At 39.1% G+C, this 19,111-nt stretch overlaps 1 long non-coding RNA gene across 1 annotated transcript in view; it reads left to right on the top strand.

Annotated features, from left to right (window-relative positions):
• Window positions 1-201: 201 nt before the first annotated feature.
• LOC109496455 overlaps window positions 202-19,111 on the top strand; it is a 90,140-nt gene continuing 71,230 nt past the window's right edge. The window contains exons 1-2 of the long non-coding RNA XR_006593123.1: window positions 202-280; window positions 5,346-5,407. This is a non-coding gene — a long non-coding RNA (uncharacterized LOC109496455). The remainder of the gene's footprint in view (window positions 281-5,345; window positions 5,408-19,111) is intronic.

The raw sequence follows: 19,111 nt of genomic DNA, 5'->3' as shown, positions 1-19,111 counted from the left end.
CACCACGCTGTGCACAAGCACCCACATTTATATCCTTAGCGACGCTCAGTTTAACCTCTTGGTGCAGGAGAAGTACTAAATCAAATCAGCTGCCTGCGTCTGGCACTCAACGGGGGCTGCACCCAGGTTTTGCAGTTCCCACTCTGAGCCAATCAAGCAGGAGCCCATCAGCAAACAGACCACATTACATAAGGCTGCTGCGGGGCCAGCAATGAGATCAGTAAGGGAGATCACACCGCCACAGCTTCACCCACGTCCCGGGAGAATCTACCAGCCCCTTGTAAGAAGCAAACCCAGACCTCTGTGGCTGTGCGTACATTTTGTGGCAGGCAGTGAGAACATGGGTGTAGAATAGCAACTCTTTCTACATCTGTGTATTCCGAAATTGAGATATTTCGCAGAATTCGTGTTGCCTCGGGGGAATACAGAAACATGCTTTCCTCCTTTGAGATTCCTTAAACTCTATTAAGGATAACCGTGTGCTAGGGATGGCTCTAACTCATTTGTTTGACTATCTGGTCCGTGCGTGTTTGTTTAGTGACTGGGGTGAACAGAGCAGCTGTGATCACAGGAAGGTAACCCAAATTCGTTTTTTCTGCTCTTTGCCTGAGTTTTCTCAGTTCGCTGCTCAGTGGGAAGAAAAGAGGGCATCGCGAGAAATTGAATTCCTCTAAGATAACCTGAATCATAGCTGCCAAGGTTCTAAGCTACATTTAAAGAAGTCCAAATCTCAGATGGAGATTTGGTTTGAGAAATGAGCAGGCCAGTGAAACCTCTCTCCACCTGGAAAGAGATTGTGATAAGAAGAGAGAGAGACCAAAACCGAAGTCATTTTTCATCCACGTGATTTGAGTTGATCCTAAGTAGGTCTTTGCTCTTTGTCTCTGCTGTGCATTCAGCTGCTGCTCTTTCAGTTTAGGGAGAATGAGAGCAGTGATTGAGCATTGCTTTCAAGTGGGAGATTTTCCTACCGAGATAGGACACATATTTAGTATGCAAAAAAACCGCCTTCTCTCACTTTTGAGATAAAATTTATATTCTATGGATGTTCTCTTGTTAGATATTTAAGGTAGTATTGCATTGTAGGAAAGAGAATTCGAATTTTAAGAGGAAGAGGAAATGGGGGAGAGAACGGGTGATGGTGGGGGAGAGAAGAAAAAGGAGGGGACAAAGAAAAGTAGTAAAGAGTCCAGGAATATTTACGAGTATGAGGTAAGCAAGTTCTTCTCTAAGAGAATATCAATTCATTGCTGTTACTGATCAGTGAGAGAGGGATAATTAGAGAACCCAAGGGCTCATGGGAGCTCAACAGAATCTGAGATTAGGGGTGTTCCGACTATGCACAGCCCGCTCCCCGTTGAGAATTTTGTCTGACAATAGTGTCATGACAATAATGACAGTAATGTAATGGGAGGTGTCACTGATGTGAAAATGTCATACGTGAGATTCGTGTGGACAAAGAAAAGGCTGAGGACCCCTGCAAATGAGCAAGGGAAAAGGAAATGAAATCTCTTCACTGCAAATGAAAGACAGCAGATCTGTATTTGGAGATGAAATAGATACTCTCCAAGAGGAAACTAAACCCAGTAATTGTCACTGAATACCTGCAATACCTCCATCCCAAATAATATAGTAAAACAACTCTTTGTTAATGAAGAGAGAGCCATGTCGTTCACAGGGACGGTTGATCACTTTGTGGCAGTCACTGTGCATAGAGCTGGGAATCTACATCTTTCCCGTGATGAGCCTTTAGAGATTCTTATTATGTAAATATGGCTGGGTGGTAGCTGGCTTTTGGTTCAGTGATGCTGTTTTCAGCATTTTTTGACGAATAATTTCTAAATTCTGCAGCAAAGATTTTCCAAAACCTTAAATCTGAATTGAGTTCAATATACAAAGTTTTGGACCTCTTTATGAGCTGCCTTTGTTGTAGCTATTGTTATTGATGATGATGGTCATGATGATATTTTGTTGTCAGCAACGATGAGGTTGTACAAATAAGGAGACAAAAGAGGTAGATCTTTGTACGCTGAAGCAATTGCTGGTGAAGGATTGATTTTATAAAAGGTTTTGCTTCCATCTAGTGGTTATTGTGTACAACTGTCTTATTCTGACAAGCGAAATTAACTGAACGAGATTTTGAAGTGCCCTTACACTGTGCAGGGAGCCGGTGATTAAAATACTAATGCTACCGTCTTTAAAACACTGCTAATAATGATAGGACTCTGCTGTTGATGAGTGCCCAGCATACTGGAGGAATCAGCCAGCCACTTAAATTGCTGTAAACAGAACCAGTAACAGTACCACCAGTTAGTATTTCTGTAATGTCCAGTGCATGCCAGATACTGATAGAAGTGTTTTACATGTTTTAGCTCACCTGATGTACTCAATAACCCTATGAGGTAGTATTTTTAACCTCATCTTACCAAAGAGGGAGCTGAGGCTCAGAGAGGTTATATAACTTCTGCAGAGTCACACAGAGGAAGTGTGAGAGCCAGGTTTTGAACCAGACCAATTGGCAGGAGCCTGTTCCCTTACCACCATATATTTATTCAGATGACAAGTACAATAGAAGAGATTTGTAGTAAGTAACTACAGGAATTGAGCCACGGCAGTGAGGATGGAAATAAGAATTTAGAGCAGGGAAGAAATCTCAAATGTATTTAGGTAGAACTAATAGGATGTGGCAGACAATTGGATAGGAGAGGAGGAAGGAAAGTTAGAGTTTGTGACTAAGCAGAATGGGAGACAACCAAGTAATTAACCAAGTCTCAATTTTGATGTAGGCATAAGTGTGAGGAGAAGGGATAGACTCTCATTTCTTATTTAGAACCTTAGAAGTGAGAAGAAGTAAACATATTTCAACAAAAAATGTAAATACCACAAAAGATCGGTGCATGCTTAGGAAAACTGTTCCTTCCTATTGTGAATCCCAAACCTGAAGAAAACATACAAGAATACAGTCATTGAATAAGACTTTGTAAAACTTTTGACATTTCTGAAATTGAAAACCTGTATTGTGCTATGCCTACCCTTAAGTATTCAAATGTTTTACTATAGGGTATATGAAAAATGCTTAATGTGGGACCCTTTATGATACGTTTTCATGGAATTTTTCTTAGAACATTATTAAACTTGGAGGGACCTTGGAGTTCAAGTATTCCAACCTCCTCATGTGACAAATAAAGGAAGTTATATCAAGATAAGTTAATATTTTTGAGCACCTTCACTATAATAAGGAACTAAGATGGTAATTGTGTGAGATAAAAAGAAATAGAACACAGAGCTTTTATTCTCAAGATGTTTACATTTTATTTGGGGAAATAACAATATAGTGTACAAAATAGTTGCTCTTCTGGTGTGCTCAGGATCCAGTCTCCTTCTTTTGGTTACAGCACTCGGAATTTCTTTTGGGGGCCATTTCTCCTTCACTCCCAGTGATTTATGTGGGCTTACTCCATCTCTGGCTCCATGTGATACAGTCTAGCCAATAAGGACAATAGCCAATTTATATGGTGACGATAATTGGTCCAGGGATGAATGGGCTCATTGCTTGGCCCAGCCAATAAAAACAAATGAGGTTCATGCCAGGAGTTTTTCTGAAATGCTTTGAAGAAAAAGCACCGTCTTTCCACAGAGGTTGCCAGGTTGGTAGAAGGACAGTCTAGAGCTTCTGGAGGCCACCATGTGAAGAGAGCATCCTGAGAATGATGCTACCAGTGGAAGGTAGACTGAGAGAGGAATGAGGCTTGGAAAGCTCATGGCAATGTGTGATCTTCTAAATAAAACTGCCTTAGAACTTTGCAGAATCACCATCCTTTTTACTGTGGCTTCTCTATTCCTGAGCTCTTTAATTTAATCATCCACATGGTTGACAGAATTTCCTCATTGAGTGCTTATATTCCTTGATTCTCATGTCTGCCTGTTGCCTATTTAATTGAATGATCAGTTAACTGGGTATAATAGTCAAGAGTCCCATTTTCTTTCCTACGGAACTTTGCAGACGTTATTCCATTGCTTTCTGACATTAAATGTGGCTTATGACTATCAGATAAATCACAAGATGCCCAGTTAAATTTGAATTTCAGATGAGCAATAAATTTTTTTTGGTAGAAGTAAGTTCCAAATGCTACATCTAAGTTTTAAAATTTAACTGGGCATTCTGTATTTTTATTTACTGCATTGGGCAATCCTAATAAAGCTATAGAAAGGTTGAAGGAAAATCTGATTACTCTCCCCTCTCCTCACGACATAGAAGACTTGTTTTTTTTTTAATTTATCTGCATACCTGAAATTTTTTTTACTTGAAATGTAATGTTCAATGTTCTTTCTTTTCCCCCCAGTACAAAGGAAACCCTTTTGATCTTAACATTTCCTTTTACCTTAAATTCAAAGCGTTTTCCTGTATTCTAACTCTGTCTTTCTACATTTCAGGAACACAATTGTCTAGTATGTTGAATTACCTTGTCTATCTTCCATATCTATCCTCTTCTCTCTTATTCATCTTTTCACCTCTGCATATATTGAGACTATCTGAAATATTTTTCTGTGCTTATTTTCAGCCCTAAGTATTCTTTTTGCCATCTCAAATTGATTTTTTAAAGTAGAAGGGTAAACAAATTTCTCAAATGCTGCAGTCTCACTCTGTTGTTTTATCATTTCATCCACTACTTGTTTTGTTGAATTTATATTGTTCCATCTTTTATATAACGTTGAGTACACTTAAGAAATATCCTCCTTGTTCTTTGAGATTTAGGGAGTCTTCTGCCTTTTATTTATCCATTCATTTATTACTGTGTTGCCTTGTTTCTAGCTACCTTCCTTCTCTTTATTTATCTACCCATTTATTTACCTACAATGTGATTTCATTATTTCACTGCCATTTAATTTCATCTTGTTAATGCTGAATATGAGCAGCTTTTTGCAAATCTGTCTGCTCAGAAGTTGTGTGGATAAGTTTTAACTGCCCTATTTTCTACTTTGTCCAAGGTGAATCTCTCTCCCTGTTGCAGGGCTAGGTGTTGCATTGTTTTGTAAAGGCAAAAGCCATGTGAATAAGGAAATGGGGATAATTCACCTGGAATGGAGTTAATCCTTTGCTAGGGAATCTGAAATCTGCTTTTTCCTCTGAGGCCTTATTAAATTTCCAGTTCTGGGATCCATTTTACCATCACATTTGAAAGGGATTTAAAGATAACAAAGCCTTCTATACTTTGGGGGATTAATTTAAGGAGATAACATAAAGTCTTTTTTTAAAAAAAGAAAATATGTTATAAAATGCTTAGCATCATTCTCAGCCTGGCACAACTACAAGTTTCATGGACTTTGTTTCTCTTTTCATTCAGATTTCAACCTGAAAGCTTTTGAAATGTACTTCTGTGTGGAGTGAGGGAAGGCAAAGAGAAAGGTGAGTTCAAGACCACTCCATTTTAAGTAGGTATGCACAGTACATGCTCAGTGGAGGGAGACTAGCCAAGCTGGAGTGTTGCATGTCAAATGGATCATAATGTCATCATAGCAGGTATGTCTGCTTTAGTTTTAAACAAAGTAATTTTATGCAACTATTGCCATATTTTATATGTGGCTTTAGGCATAGGCCCTTACTTTGCTAGTCAGCCTTTACCTCTTTCTACCTCCCTCTAGAAACTCTCCATTTCAGCCAAAGTGGCCAACTAACTGGGACCTAAATAAGTTTCAAATGTAGTCTCTGAAATGTGGTTCATGTCATGCCACTCCCCCTGAGTTACTTTCATTTGCCTATTCTTCCACAGCCTTTAAGATTCAGCTAAAATTCCGCCTCCTTCACAATGTTTCCTCTGATTGTGCCAGTCTAAAGTGATTGCTCCCACACTCCCAGAATGTGTTGCATACTGAATAAATGGTTCATCTCTAGCTTTCATTTCACTAATTTACTCTTCAGTTCTGTCTAATCTATGATTTAATCTATTCACTGTGTTTGTATTTTAATGATGACATCTTCATTTCAAAGCAGATCTTTGGGTGTGTTTTTAAGCCTCTGGTCATTTTGGTATACCTTGATATTTTACCTTTCTTCTTTTTTAAATATGTTTAGTCATACTTCATAGCACATATTTAATAATCTCCTCATTTGAAAGACTTGAAGGTCTAATTGAAGTGTTGGTTGTGTTGGCTACCAGTGTATCCCCATGCCTTTATATTATCTTTATCTTGAGGAATCCTTTGTGGTCTGGGTTGAGGGTGTGACTTTCCAGACATGATTGGCATTTACTTCTACCAGGGAATGACTGGATGGGGACCACCTTTGATGTTCATTTTATGGATTTTGGCTTACTGATTCATAAAGGAAATATGTATTTGAACCAGCAATTCAACTGAGAGCAAATCTAAGGCCAACTTTTTGGGACCCACCTTTTTGGTGGAGGGGACATGGAGAACAGGATGGTTGTCTTGCTGGCAGTGGGTAGATTTTGCTTCTTTTCTATCCTTTGATTGTGGCATAACCCTTTAAGGGTTCTAGCTTTATGAAGTCATTGCCTTCTGCTTTGCTCTAGCCTGAAGTGTAGGTCTTATTCCCATTTGGCAGTTAAAACCTGACCCCCTTAGTTACAGAAACCAGCAAACCTCCCCCCACCAACCCTGAACAAGAACTTCAAGACCCCTGCAACTTTCCTTTCTTGGTTTTTCTCTTCGGTTTTGGTTCTTGAGGAGATCTGTCGTTGTTTCTTGTTACCTCAGCTGTTACAATAAAGGATATTTATAATGTTTTACCCATTATTTCTCGGTGGTTTGTATCAGAATGTTAATATTAGCTAATACATCACATAAAAAATGGAAGTTTACAATTGATTCAATAATTAATCATAGAGAGCCTTGTCACAGATCCCCTATTGGTGTCTTTACCTACTATTTCAATCTTAAGAAATGTTTTCATACATTTTCTCTTCAGATAAATTACAAAAAAAAGAAGCTAAGAATTATATCTCACAGTCCTTTTTATTTATGATGTTATTTTGCCATGACTCCAGGTTAATTGGTAGAAAGTAAATTGGTTGAAAATGTTTGGTTTGAAAACAATTAGCCAAAGAAAATTGATTAAAAATTAAACTGAATATTGAAAGCTTGTTTTTGTAAATATTGATAATTTAATACACCCATTAGTAATTAGAGAAATACTTAGAGTATGGAGATAGAATGTTGAACAAGACAGATACAGTGTCTTCCCTTAAAGAGATTACAGCATGGGATGGGTTTATAGCCCTTGAAGTGTTTTTAAAGTATATTTATCCATTTTGAATCTTATTTTTTTATTTATAATTTATTTATAATTTACCTTTTTACAATTTGTTTATTTATAATTCATTCTCATCCACTTACTCTTGCAATGCTGGTTTGCAAACATGTTAATACATTGCTGTCCTTGCCTCTAGCTCTAAAAGAATTGTCTGAAAACAAATTAGTGTGAGAGTGCATATTTACAGTATCCAGTTCATGTTTTTATAATTTCTGTGCAACCTGGGATAATTGTGCAAATCTTAAACACACTAAAGAATTTCGTCTACCTTCTCCTTTGCCTTTTTATCCTCTTAATTTTCAACCATCACTGTTCACTTAAACTGCAAGAGTAAGTGGATGAGAATGAATTATAAATAAACAAATTGTAAAAAGGTAAATTATAAATAAATTATAAATAAAAAACAAAGATTCAAAATGGATAAATACACTTTAAAACACTTTAAGGGCTTAATGTGTATTAACTGTCTTTTCATAAACATTTATTTTATATTTAAAGTTTCCTTCACTGTATTTGACATTATTTGGGCAGCATTTGTACAGTTTGCTGTCAGGATTGAAGCTGTAATACAAAGAAAGTGCAACTACAATGTGAATGCAAGGACAAGCATTAAGGTTGCTTACACTGCTGACCTGAAGGCAGATGGATCTGACATTTGCCTTGCTGTTGGGCAGAAGCCAGAAATCTCTTCCCGGATTTGAAGAAAGATTACCAAAAAACTGTATCTAAACATTGATCCTCATATAATTTTCATGGGCTTTGGGCCACAAGTAATCAATGTAGCTAGTTGTATTTTGAGTTCAATGAAAAATAAACCTCAATTTCCTTTGATGGAAGGCCACCTTTTTAGCAGACAGCTGATACCTGTACACACAGGCCCTTAAATAATTAGTTATTTTTACTCTATTTTTTTACATTTCTAATTCTGAAAAATGAACAAAAATGATTAAAGGCACATAAAAATGGAAAAATTCATCACATAATGCTTATAAATGTTCAGTAAGTGCGAAAATCAATCTTTAGAAATAATTATTTCAACAATTTGCATTCAACAAAATGGTCTAGGACTTCCTATTAAGAATAGCTAGTGTTGGGGTGCCTGGGTGGCTCAGTCGGTTTTAAGCGTCCGACTTCGGCTCAGGTCATGATCTCTCAGTTAATGAGTTCAAGCCCCGCGTCGGGCTCTGTGCTGACAGCTCAGAACCTGGAGCCTGTTTCAGATTCTGTGTCTCCCTCTCTCTCTCTCTGACCCTCCCCCATTCATGCTCTGTCTCTGTCTCAAAAATAAACGTTAAAAATTTTTTTAAAAAAAACAATAGCTAGTGTTTGGGAGTAGCAACAATTTTGCCCGTCCCAGATAGTCCTTTTATGATGTGCCTTTGACACTCTTGAGAAGTGGGGAATCTGTGGTTCTTCCTGTGTATCTGGAAAGGCTTGTTACTAAAGCTGCAGTGATGCTGTGTGACCTTTGGGGCTAGGTCATAAAAAGTGATAGTTTCTACTTCATTCCCTTGAGTTGCTCATGCTGACAGGAAACATAGATCACTTACTCAGACCACATGGAGAGGCCATGTGTAGGTGTTCTAGCTGATAGCCTGAAGGGATCGCACCAATAGCCAGCAGTAACTACTGGACCCCCAGGTGAAGATGCCCTCAAACGGTTACAGATTCCAAGTGTGGAATCCACTCCAGCCTTTGAGCATTCCAGCTGAGCCCCCAGACAATGCTGTGCCCATCTCAATTCCTGACCCACAAAATCCACAAGCATAATAAAACAGTCACTTGACACCACTGTGTTTGGGACAGTTTGTTACACATTAGTAGACAACCCGAATGTCGCCTCACTCACGTATAGCCCAAAAGGCAGTGAAAAAGAGAAATCTTTTCACAATAGAATGTCAAACACTTTATCTCTGTGTCTACTATGTGTGGAAAGGGAGATGGCCTGAGGTTGGCATCTATCCACGTTCCTTGGCAGTGGCTAAAGATCTGAGTGGGTAAACATGACCTAAAGGAAATAAAATCAGAAGTTTGGTGACAAGGTTTGGGAAAAGGATAAACAGACTAATTTCTCTGAGTGAGCTAAGAGACTGAGAATATTTCTATCTGGTGTGAATGGTCACTGACAGGCTCCTGACAGCATTATTCATACATTGTTGTTCACTATACTTTATTCCCACTCCAGAGCTTGATCAGAGGGCCCATAATGGTCAGGAATATGGAATATTTTCCAGAAATATTCCAGAAATATTTTCCAGAAATATGTTTGTTTTGGAACCCACAAGCCTTGCTTCTTTTTTAAAGAGTTGATTGTTCTCTGAAGGAAAAAGAAATTCCCCTAATTATATTTAATTTGAATATGAAATTGATACTTTTGTAAGTGAAAATGGTTGAATATTTGGCTTAATATTTAAGAAATAGATTATATTTCCTTATGAGGATAGAGAAGTAGAAAATCCAGGGGAAAAAAATAAGGCAATCTATTGATCTTTGTGCACAGTGCCCAAATTCAATGACAGAGCTAAATCAGTGGAGAAGTTAGTTTGTGTCATTACTCCATGATCTAATCCTAGTTATATAAAAGTGCTGACTGCAATGTCAGTCAAACAATGCCTGGTTAAAGGTTGGTAATGTAGGAGGATTGAGAAAAATGAAGGGAGAAGGAGGATAAAGTGACTGGTAGAATTAAAAGGGAATCAACTGCCATCATAAAAGACACACCTGTCTGCTTTACTAAATTTGAAGACCCATGAAGTACAGAAGAAGCACTTAACTATTTGAGTCATGGGTGAGATGGAATACAGTAATTGCAAATACTATTTTTTATTTCCTTCCTGAAACTTGTCCCTGAAGATAACAGCAAGTTTATTAGAAAAAGCTAACATTTTATTTCAACTCCTCTAGAAATAAAGGGAAACATGAAATGTCTCCAGGCCAACATGCTTTGCTGCATCTTGACCAACAAAAGCCTTTGGAATGTGCCAAGCAATCTCTCACATTCGTATGCCACGCACTAAGCAAAACACACTTGAGGAAAAGTGGAGGATGCGCAGTCACACCACATTTTCTTCATTTCGCCTTCTCACTCGCCCACCACATTCAAATTCAAAATTCAAATAGTATTCGTTGGCAGCTGTTGTAGACTCTTGGGGGACATCAGTGAACACAACACACAGAGAGGGAGCTCCTTAAGAACTGGCTTTATGGGATTAGGAAAATAATCAATACATAAGTAAATTTTTAAAGTATGCCATAAAAGGTCATAAAATCTAAGCAAAAGACAAAGCAAAGAACAGAAGAGCAAGATAAAGGCTTTAGGAGTGCAGGACCCAGGGTTGGGAGCAGCAGAGGACAGGCTACCGTATTAAATCAGGTGGTGTTTGGTGTAGAGCTCCCTGAAAAGGTGAGATTGGAGCAAAGATGTGAAGGAAGAAAGAGTTAGGCAAGTAGATAGCTAGGGCAAGAGCATTCCAGACAAAGGGAATAGCTAATGCACAGGCCCCAAGGCAAGGGAACATTTCTGGTATGTTCCTTGAACAGAAGGGAGGCCAGAGGGGCTGGAGTGGAAAAGCAAGAAGAACAGGGCAAGACAGATGGGCACAGAGATGATGGGAAGCCAGGTCAAGGAGAGCTTCACTACACAGAGGGGCCCAAGAACCAGCAGCATCAGCTTCACTTGCAGGTTGGTTAGAAATGAAGAATCTCAGGCCCCATCATCTCCAACCTATTGGATCATGGTCTACATTTTAACAAAATCCCCCAGGTAATTCAGATGCACATGAAAATTTGAGAAGTGTTCACGTCAAGCTTTCAAGGCTCTTATGAGCACCTGGATTTTGACTGTGAGGGATAGAGTGAGTGCAGGGTTTTGAGCACAGGAGTCACATGGTCTACCTTATGTTCAAAGGTATCACTGTGGCCTGTGTGTTGAGAAGAGCCAGTAGAATGGAGGTAGAGGGAGCAGTCAGGAAGCAATTGCCGTGCTCAAGGGATGAGATGATGGGGTTGGGGCCAGCCTGCAGGAGATAGAGATGGTGAGCCCTAAGCAAATCGCCTGGTCCTGCTCCCTCTCCAGCTCTGTCTCTTCTGCTTCTATCAGACACACGGGTCAATTATACATGGGAGGGTTAGAAAATGCTTCAGAAGGAAGTGACCTTTCAAATTAACTATCTTAAAGAGAGCCCTGGGTACCATGGAAACAAACAAGGGTGGCCTAATACAGTCCCCACTGAGGCCAGAAGAGAATTCAAGAAAGAGGAGATGCTTGAACTGAGCTTGGGAGGAGAACAAATTAAGCCAGGAGGGGAAAAATAAAAGAGGAAAAGGACATTCTGGGAAGAAATAGTAACATATGTGAAGACGCAGATGTGAGGAACCGTATGACACACTTTGCCTGAAAAGCGGGGGGGGGGGGGGGGGGGCGGGTCACTGGCAGGAAATGAGACCATAGAACTAACCAGATCCTGAAGTGCCTGGTGCACTGCAGTAAGATGATCAAAATATCCAGAAATCTCTGAAGTCATCATGTCAGATTTCAAGGTAGGAGTAGATCATTTAGGAAACAAAGAAGAGGATAGATTGGAAGGAGATGAGCCTAGAAACAGGGAGAGCAGTCCCAAACCAATGAAGGATGAGTAATTCATCCCAGGACTCCAAGTGCAGGATTGGTTGTCAGAAATGCCTGAACCCAGATCCATCTGCCACCCACAACCCTTATAATCTAGGCAAGTTACCAAACTTCTCGAACTGCAATTTTTCTCCATGAAATTGGGTATTCCCCATTTCCTTAATGATATCTCAGACCACTGTGGAGGGAATCAAATGAGATGCTGCATATAAAGCACTTGGCATACAGTAAATGTTCAACAGCATTGATCATATTCCAGCTGTTGTTATTAGGTATGCTCCGACTCCCAGACCAGTATCCTGCTGGCCAGATCCTGTATGTATCTCTGCCAGGTTGTATAAACCTCTCGTGAATTTTAATCATTGTTTTCCTCATCCCTTGTGGAAATAGATTTTTAGATATTGAACTGAAAAAAAAATTAAAGAGCTGCCTAGTTCTAATTCTCCCTGCTGCCTGATGATGCCAGGAGTTTTAATCACAGGAACCAAATATAACTGTGTGCCAAACATCCGTGCTCACGCATAGGCCCTGGCCAGGTGCTTCTGGGCTGTCACTAGGTTTTTGATGTCACTGTTTCCTGTGTGTAATCAGTAATCGACACCAAAGCTCTGACAAAATGACCATTTTTAGAGCACCATTAGCTGTCTCCCTGGGTTTGGTTGTAAATGTAACATAAGTAGGATCTTTAGTGCATCAATTTCTTACTGCAGTCATGTGTATCTTCCTGAAGTGAAGAGCTCTGGGAAGAGCTGAGTGGGTGGGTATTTGGCTTGTTTTTCTGTTAAAGGACGACTTTGATGTTCTTTTACTATTACCTGAAATTTGTGTGCTATTGCAGAAAGCGTTCTTCTCAAGGGAAGAACATGGCTGCTGCTGGAGCTAAAGTGCTGTTTTTGTTATGTGTACAAATGAGGCAAGAGGTTTAGAAACTTTCTCCTTACAGAAAAGTTGCCCTGGCAGTTTGTTCTGCAGTATTTCTAAACATCCTAACCCCTAATTAATAACTATAGGCTGTTTTTCACTTGTTTCATGGAGAACACAGAGCTTTCAAATTTGAGCACTGGGAGAAAATTTTTTCCTTGGTAGATATAAAAATTCTAATTGCCACGAAAAGCAAGGTAGCTATATAATTGCCAATGCCAAAACAAGAAAGAGGTTTCTGAAGTATGTTAGCATTTGTTTCACATTATAGCTTATCATGCAATTGAAAATACCAACCCCGAAAACACTCTATGGATAAGCTTTCTTTGTGTTTTATTATATACTTCGGTAAAGACTTGTAAATCAGAATTATAGATTGAATAGAATTGTTGATTTGAGAAACATAAACTTGTTAATTTGAATGACCATGAGGGAAATTGACTTAAACAAAGGAAAGATCAATAAAAACGTTTCAAAGGTTTTGGTTATCATGGGTTTCTGATTAAACAAATTCTGACGTCTGTAGAAAAGCTAATACAGCTAATTTACCAGCTGGAACTTTTACAAGGTTTGGAATTTCAAACTACACCCATTTCTCTGAGCAAGTAAGTTAATTTCTTTTGCATTATCCAGTGTGTGGGGTGTGGAGGGGAGGAATGCAATACAAAACCAGGTCCCTCATGGCTCTCTCATAGGGCACATTTACTTGAACCTAGCAAATTTTGGTTTCAACCATTGTGATCCTCCTGGAAGTTGTAAGAACTTAATGAATGAGCATTTGGAGAAAATGAGCATGTTGCAACTGATGTCATCCCCAACTCATTCTTATTTTAAAATCAACAAAGTTTTTTCTCCACGGTAAAATTTTCCATGTTCTCAGAAATTGTAATTCTCATAAAGTGCATCATTAGCTTTAATTTTTCACCCCTCCCTGTAGCCTACCTTTTGTCATGTGATTTTGGAGTTCCTTCATAAAGGCAGAGTGTATATTGCCACCCCTTATCTCTGAGCTAGGCCATGTAACATCCTTTGGTCAAAGGAACGTGGGCAGAAGTGTCAGGGTGGCAGGAAAACCTCAGCCTTAAGAGACTTGCATGTTTCTGCTTGCCCTGTTGTGGGTCTGCCATTCCATAAGAACGTGCCTGAGAATGAGAGACTCATGGACTTGGGCCTCCCAAGCAGAGCCCAGCCTAAATCAGCCAACCCCCAGGCAGCTGCAGATTTGTGAGCAATAATAAATAATTGTTGTTTAAACCACCAACATTTGTGGTGGCTTGTGATGCAGCAGTAGTTAAGTCACATAATACCATGACTGATATTATGACTGGTATCAAGTTACTGACTTGAGTCGCTCTAGGCTGTCACCTGTGAATACACAGAATGTAGAGCCAGTTCCTGTAATAAAGAAGTTACCCAATTATTACCGCAATGATAGATTATGTCTCTATGATACATCAAAAAAATAATTTACCAACTATCATCTGTTGTGGGCTCAATGCTCTACTGGGTGCTGGTACACAGGATAGAATACACAGAGGTAGGCCTCCAAATCCCAGACAGTGGTATATGCCTTCTAGTAACTGAGAAACCGAAACCACAACTACAATGGCCATTCGAACTGGAGGCTATAAATCTTTCTCTTTTCAGCGTTCACTTTCCTATAGCCTGGTATTATAACATCTTCGCCTTTGTTTGAACACTGAGCCCAGTGTCACAAGTGCTCTCTCTTGCCTGATTCACTAGAGGTCTGGGAAGTACCTCTTGTCCTGATTTTTATGGAGTTTGGTTTAACCCACATATGTGACCCATGAAGGAATTGAGAAACTCTCACAGGCTACAAGCCTCTCAGTATAGACAGATGTGAGAGAGAGGCTGGCCTATTGTGTAGTCATATGGGGGACTGGGAGTAGAACTTAGAAGCAAGCACTCACCATTAGAATCAACAGAGGTATAATCCCAGAGAACAAGGCCACTGGGCAGTGTGACAAAGAGGAGATCAAGGGAAAAGGAAGAGGAAAGGTGGAATGCCAAGCTGAAATCTAACACAACAACTGGACTCTTTCTCAGAGTACCTTTATATTTGTTTGTTTGTTTTTGATGTTTTTTTTTAGCACCCAAGTGGGATATGTCATCTTGTGGGGACTTTCAGCTATGGTGTCTTGGGTGCTCTCTGATTCTGTAGTTCCCTTTCTCTGACATCAAGAGCCAGAGACATTTGGGGAGAAGACTGTTCCTCTAAGTTGAAAGGGATGTCTTTTTCTACCCATGAGCCTTCATGTTTGTCAAAGGACTCATACATCCTCTGGACACATGGAAACTTCATTCAGGGGACACATAGAAGTGGAGTTCTCTGAGACAGGGATGTTGCTTGTTGGGTCCTGCTCCTGGGTCCTGGGTTGCAGATCCTGGCCCCTAGCACTTCCCTGTCACATCAAAGGAAGCCCTTGGCCTCTCTGCCTCCTCTTTATCAACCCATGCAGAGTGTTCTGGCCCATCCAAATATCAGAAGAGAATGACTCATCAGTGGACTCTCTGAATCATGGCTTGGTCTTGATGTGGAAAGACAGCGTGAATGCAGCACTTGAAAATTAATGTGAATTAGGATTCGCTTGGGATTTGTACTTAAATATGGTGTAATTTGACTCAATGATAACCCTCCTTTGAGTTTAATGAAATAATGATGGCATAACATTCAGAGTTGCTCTGATGACTTCATTCCTGACTCAGAATCAGTCTGAATCTCCATCATTTTTTATATTCAGCATTAATTTCAAATTAGCTGCTGATCCCAAATAATGACTAACTGGATTGATGAGATTCCATAATTCTTGATGCCAAAACAACTTCAGAATCAGTGCTATTGACCATTTTCTTTTGGAGAGAGGAGCAAATCTTCTCCTAGGATCAGCCTCTAGAATTGCTGCTAGTTTTGATGTATTGATCGTTCTGACTGATCTCTCTTGTCCTGCTGGTTTGTCAGCTACTTAACCTACTCCTCAACTTGTTCCATAAATTATTTCAGATGACAAAATAATAGCTTTGTCCTGTGAACAACTAAGTGGCCAACTCTTCAAAGTAGTATGTTTTAGCTTTTTCCTTCCTGGATTATGCTCCTTCATAAATATCTAAAGTCATATCATATAAGTTATTTCTTTTATTTAATTCTTGCAACATCCCCCTATTGCCTTCCCTATTTCTCATATGAGGAGTTTAAGTCAGCATTTCAGAGAGATCCAGTAACTCTACAACAATGATATAGTTATAAAGTTGTGCAGCTGGGATTTGAACCCAGGCAGACTGACTCCAAAGTCCTTGCTCTTAGAACCCTTGCACTACTAACTTCACTAGATACCTGAATCCAAATATCCAGTCCCATATCCTAGCCAACACTTGGAAATGATACCTACTAGACAAATCATATGGAGATAGAGGCTTTCTTTCAGATACATTCTGGAAGGGTAGACATTTTAAAACACCTTTGAATCAACTTGGTTTTCCCAATATTGATCCTTATTGTCAATATTTACTACAACTTACACTGCAGTTATGGTAAGTACAGATTTCATCTTGGTGAATTGAGGTTCTTGTGTTAATACTATATTTATTTTGGAGAATTGAGGTTCCTATATTAATGCTACAATTTAAAAAGCAGTATTTTCCTGTTTTATAAACAAGCTTCAACTTTTCCTTCCTTGTCTGTCTGCCCTGTGGTTATATATAGTAACCATCAATTAACAGTAATGTCAATAAAATAAGCTTAGCAAAATGGGGGTGGGAGAAGCAGAATGAAGAAAATCATGCCAGGAAAAACTTTAATGTAGGTAGAGTCCTGCCAACTTTTATGATTATAAGAAAACAAAGCAACTTCATTACCCCAGGAGACATTATACTTTGGCTTCTATTTTTATTTTGTTTTATTTCTGAGTGTGCAACAGCATTCTTTACACTTGGTTTTTCCTTATTGTGTGCTACTTGCTTCATGTAAAAGGAAGTTTATTTTAGTGGCAAGATATGTATGTTTTTCAATTTATATTCATTCTCCTCAAATATCTGCAAAATTCTCTTATCTGTGGTGTTTGAGAAGCAGAAAGGCTACTGAAGTAGAACCAATCCAGCACTTTGCTTCCTTTCGTTAGGGCAAAATCTGTTGCAGAAGAAATTCTGTTTGCTTCCTGAGCTGCCCCTGGAGCGACTAAATCCCCTGAGAGGATTATAAATAATGACAGTTTTTATACATAAATTTGCTCCATTACTAATATCTATTACCAGAGAAAGCCAAAACAAAGCTGACGCTCCAAGCAGTAACAGATTTTGTCACTGAGATTGCACATTGGCTCTCACTAGCACCCAAGATGTAGACAGGAGGAACTCAGGCCTTGCACATTTGGCCCCTCATACCCCTCTACTCCTCCCAGACCCTCTTCATTCTCCCTCCCTTTGCAAATGCTCCCAGGCAGATTGACAGAATTTGGTAACTATCTGAATATCTAAAGAGAGAGAAAAATTACATCCAATAAGTGTATGCAGCTTTCTCATCAATTCTTCTCTGCAGGAAGAGATAAATGTAGAAACATGTTGATGTTACCATGCTTTAAACCTTCAAACCTTCCTTTGCTTCACCCTTCAAACCTTCATTTGCTGTAAATTCATATTTTGTCCCCCTGTCTAATGAAAAATCACAAACTAGATCTCATCTAGGAAAAAAATAAGAGAGATTAGTTGCTCTGTTTTAACACCCTATTACAGAAATTTCCGGTTGTTCACACAATCAAGAGAATAGTATCATAAACCCTCATATACCCATCACCCTGATTCATTTATCAACATTTTGATAACCTTGTTTCATCTACCCCCACACATACTTTTTTCTTCCCTGTCCCACTCCCCACTGTCTAGCTCTCCTGTAATATATGTTTAAAACAATTCCGAAGCATGTAATTTCGTCAATAAATACTTCACTATGTATCTCTAACTAAGGGTTTTTTTTTTACATAACCACTATGCCATTATCATACCTCATAAAATTAACAATAATTCATTAATAGCTTTTAATGTTTACTTCATATTCAAAATGTCTCCATTGTCTCAGAGGATAATTGATTTGGCCTGGTGAGGATCTATATGAATCCCACCAGAAAGCAGAACTCTCAGCTTAGGATAATTCAGGAGGGTCTATTTACATGAGCCCTATGGGCTGTGGGGGAATCAAAGAAGATGATGCAGTAGTCTTTTCCTAGCAATGGCAAAGCTGTTACCATTGCTAGGTTTGAAGGAATAAGGGGGGAAAAGTCAAGGTTACTGAACCTGGAAGGAAAAAGTCTGTAGAGAAGGACTCCTTGAGAGCAACAGGGTCCTTCTGTGGAGGGATCCAGCCAGCCCAGGTGACCTCACAGAGAGGAAGTCAGTGGAATAAAGCCCCAGGCGCCCTTTCTTCCCCTATTCTGATCTCCTACTGGGGTGTCCCACTGGCCAAACCCAATCAAAAGCCAGAGAGTGAGGGAGCCTAAAAGCACAGTCCATACAAGTCAATGTCCCAGGCCAGAAAGAAGGGTAGAAAGATCTGGAGGAGAAAAGAAAAGATCTCTGGCCTAGAATTCAACAAGGCCTACACATTGGATTTGGTTGTTATGTTGCTTGAGGGTCTTTAACAGTTCCCACCTTTCTTTTATTTATATATTTTAACATGACATTAATGGAGAAACTGAGTTTTCAGTCTTGTAGAATGTCCTGCATTTGGGATTTGGTTGATTGCTTTGTTTTGATACCATTTGAGTCGTACCTTTATCCTGTATATAATTTCTGTATAACAGTGATTCACATATCTACAGATGCTTTTTTTATACAAATTTCAAGTGCGCCTTTATTAATGTAATGATCTGCCTGCTTTATATAACATATTCAAAATAAAATTGAAACCGTTCATCATTGAAATGAATATTACAAAAACAGCATCTGGTTTTTGTTTGTTGTTTATAATCTGTGTATTTTTTATTTTTTATTTGTTAAAATTTACATCCAAATTAATATATAGTGAAGCAATGATTTCAGGAGATTACTTAATGCCCCTTACCCATTTAGCCCATCCCCCCTCCCACAACCACTCCAGCAACCCTCAGTTTGTTCCCCATATTTATGAGCCTCTTCTGTTTTGTCCACCTCCCTGTTTTTATATTATTTTTGTTTCCCTTCCCTTATGTTCATCTGTTTTGTCTCTTAAAATCCTCAAATTAGTGAAGTCATATGATTTTTGTCTTTCTCTGACTCATTTCACTTAGCATAATACCCTCCAG

Source organism: Felis catus, chromosome X (assembly GCF_018350175.1).
Source record: "Felis catus isolate Fca126 chromosome X, F.catus_Fca126_mat1.0, whole genome shotgun sequence".
Lineage (NCBI taxonomy): Eukaryota > Metazoa > Chordata > Mammalia > Carnivora > Felidae > Felis > Felis catus.
This window is presented reverse-complemented; position numbering and strand designations above follow the sequence as displayed.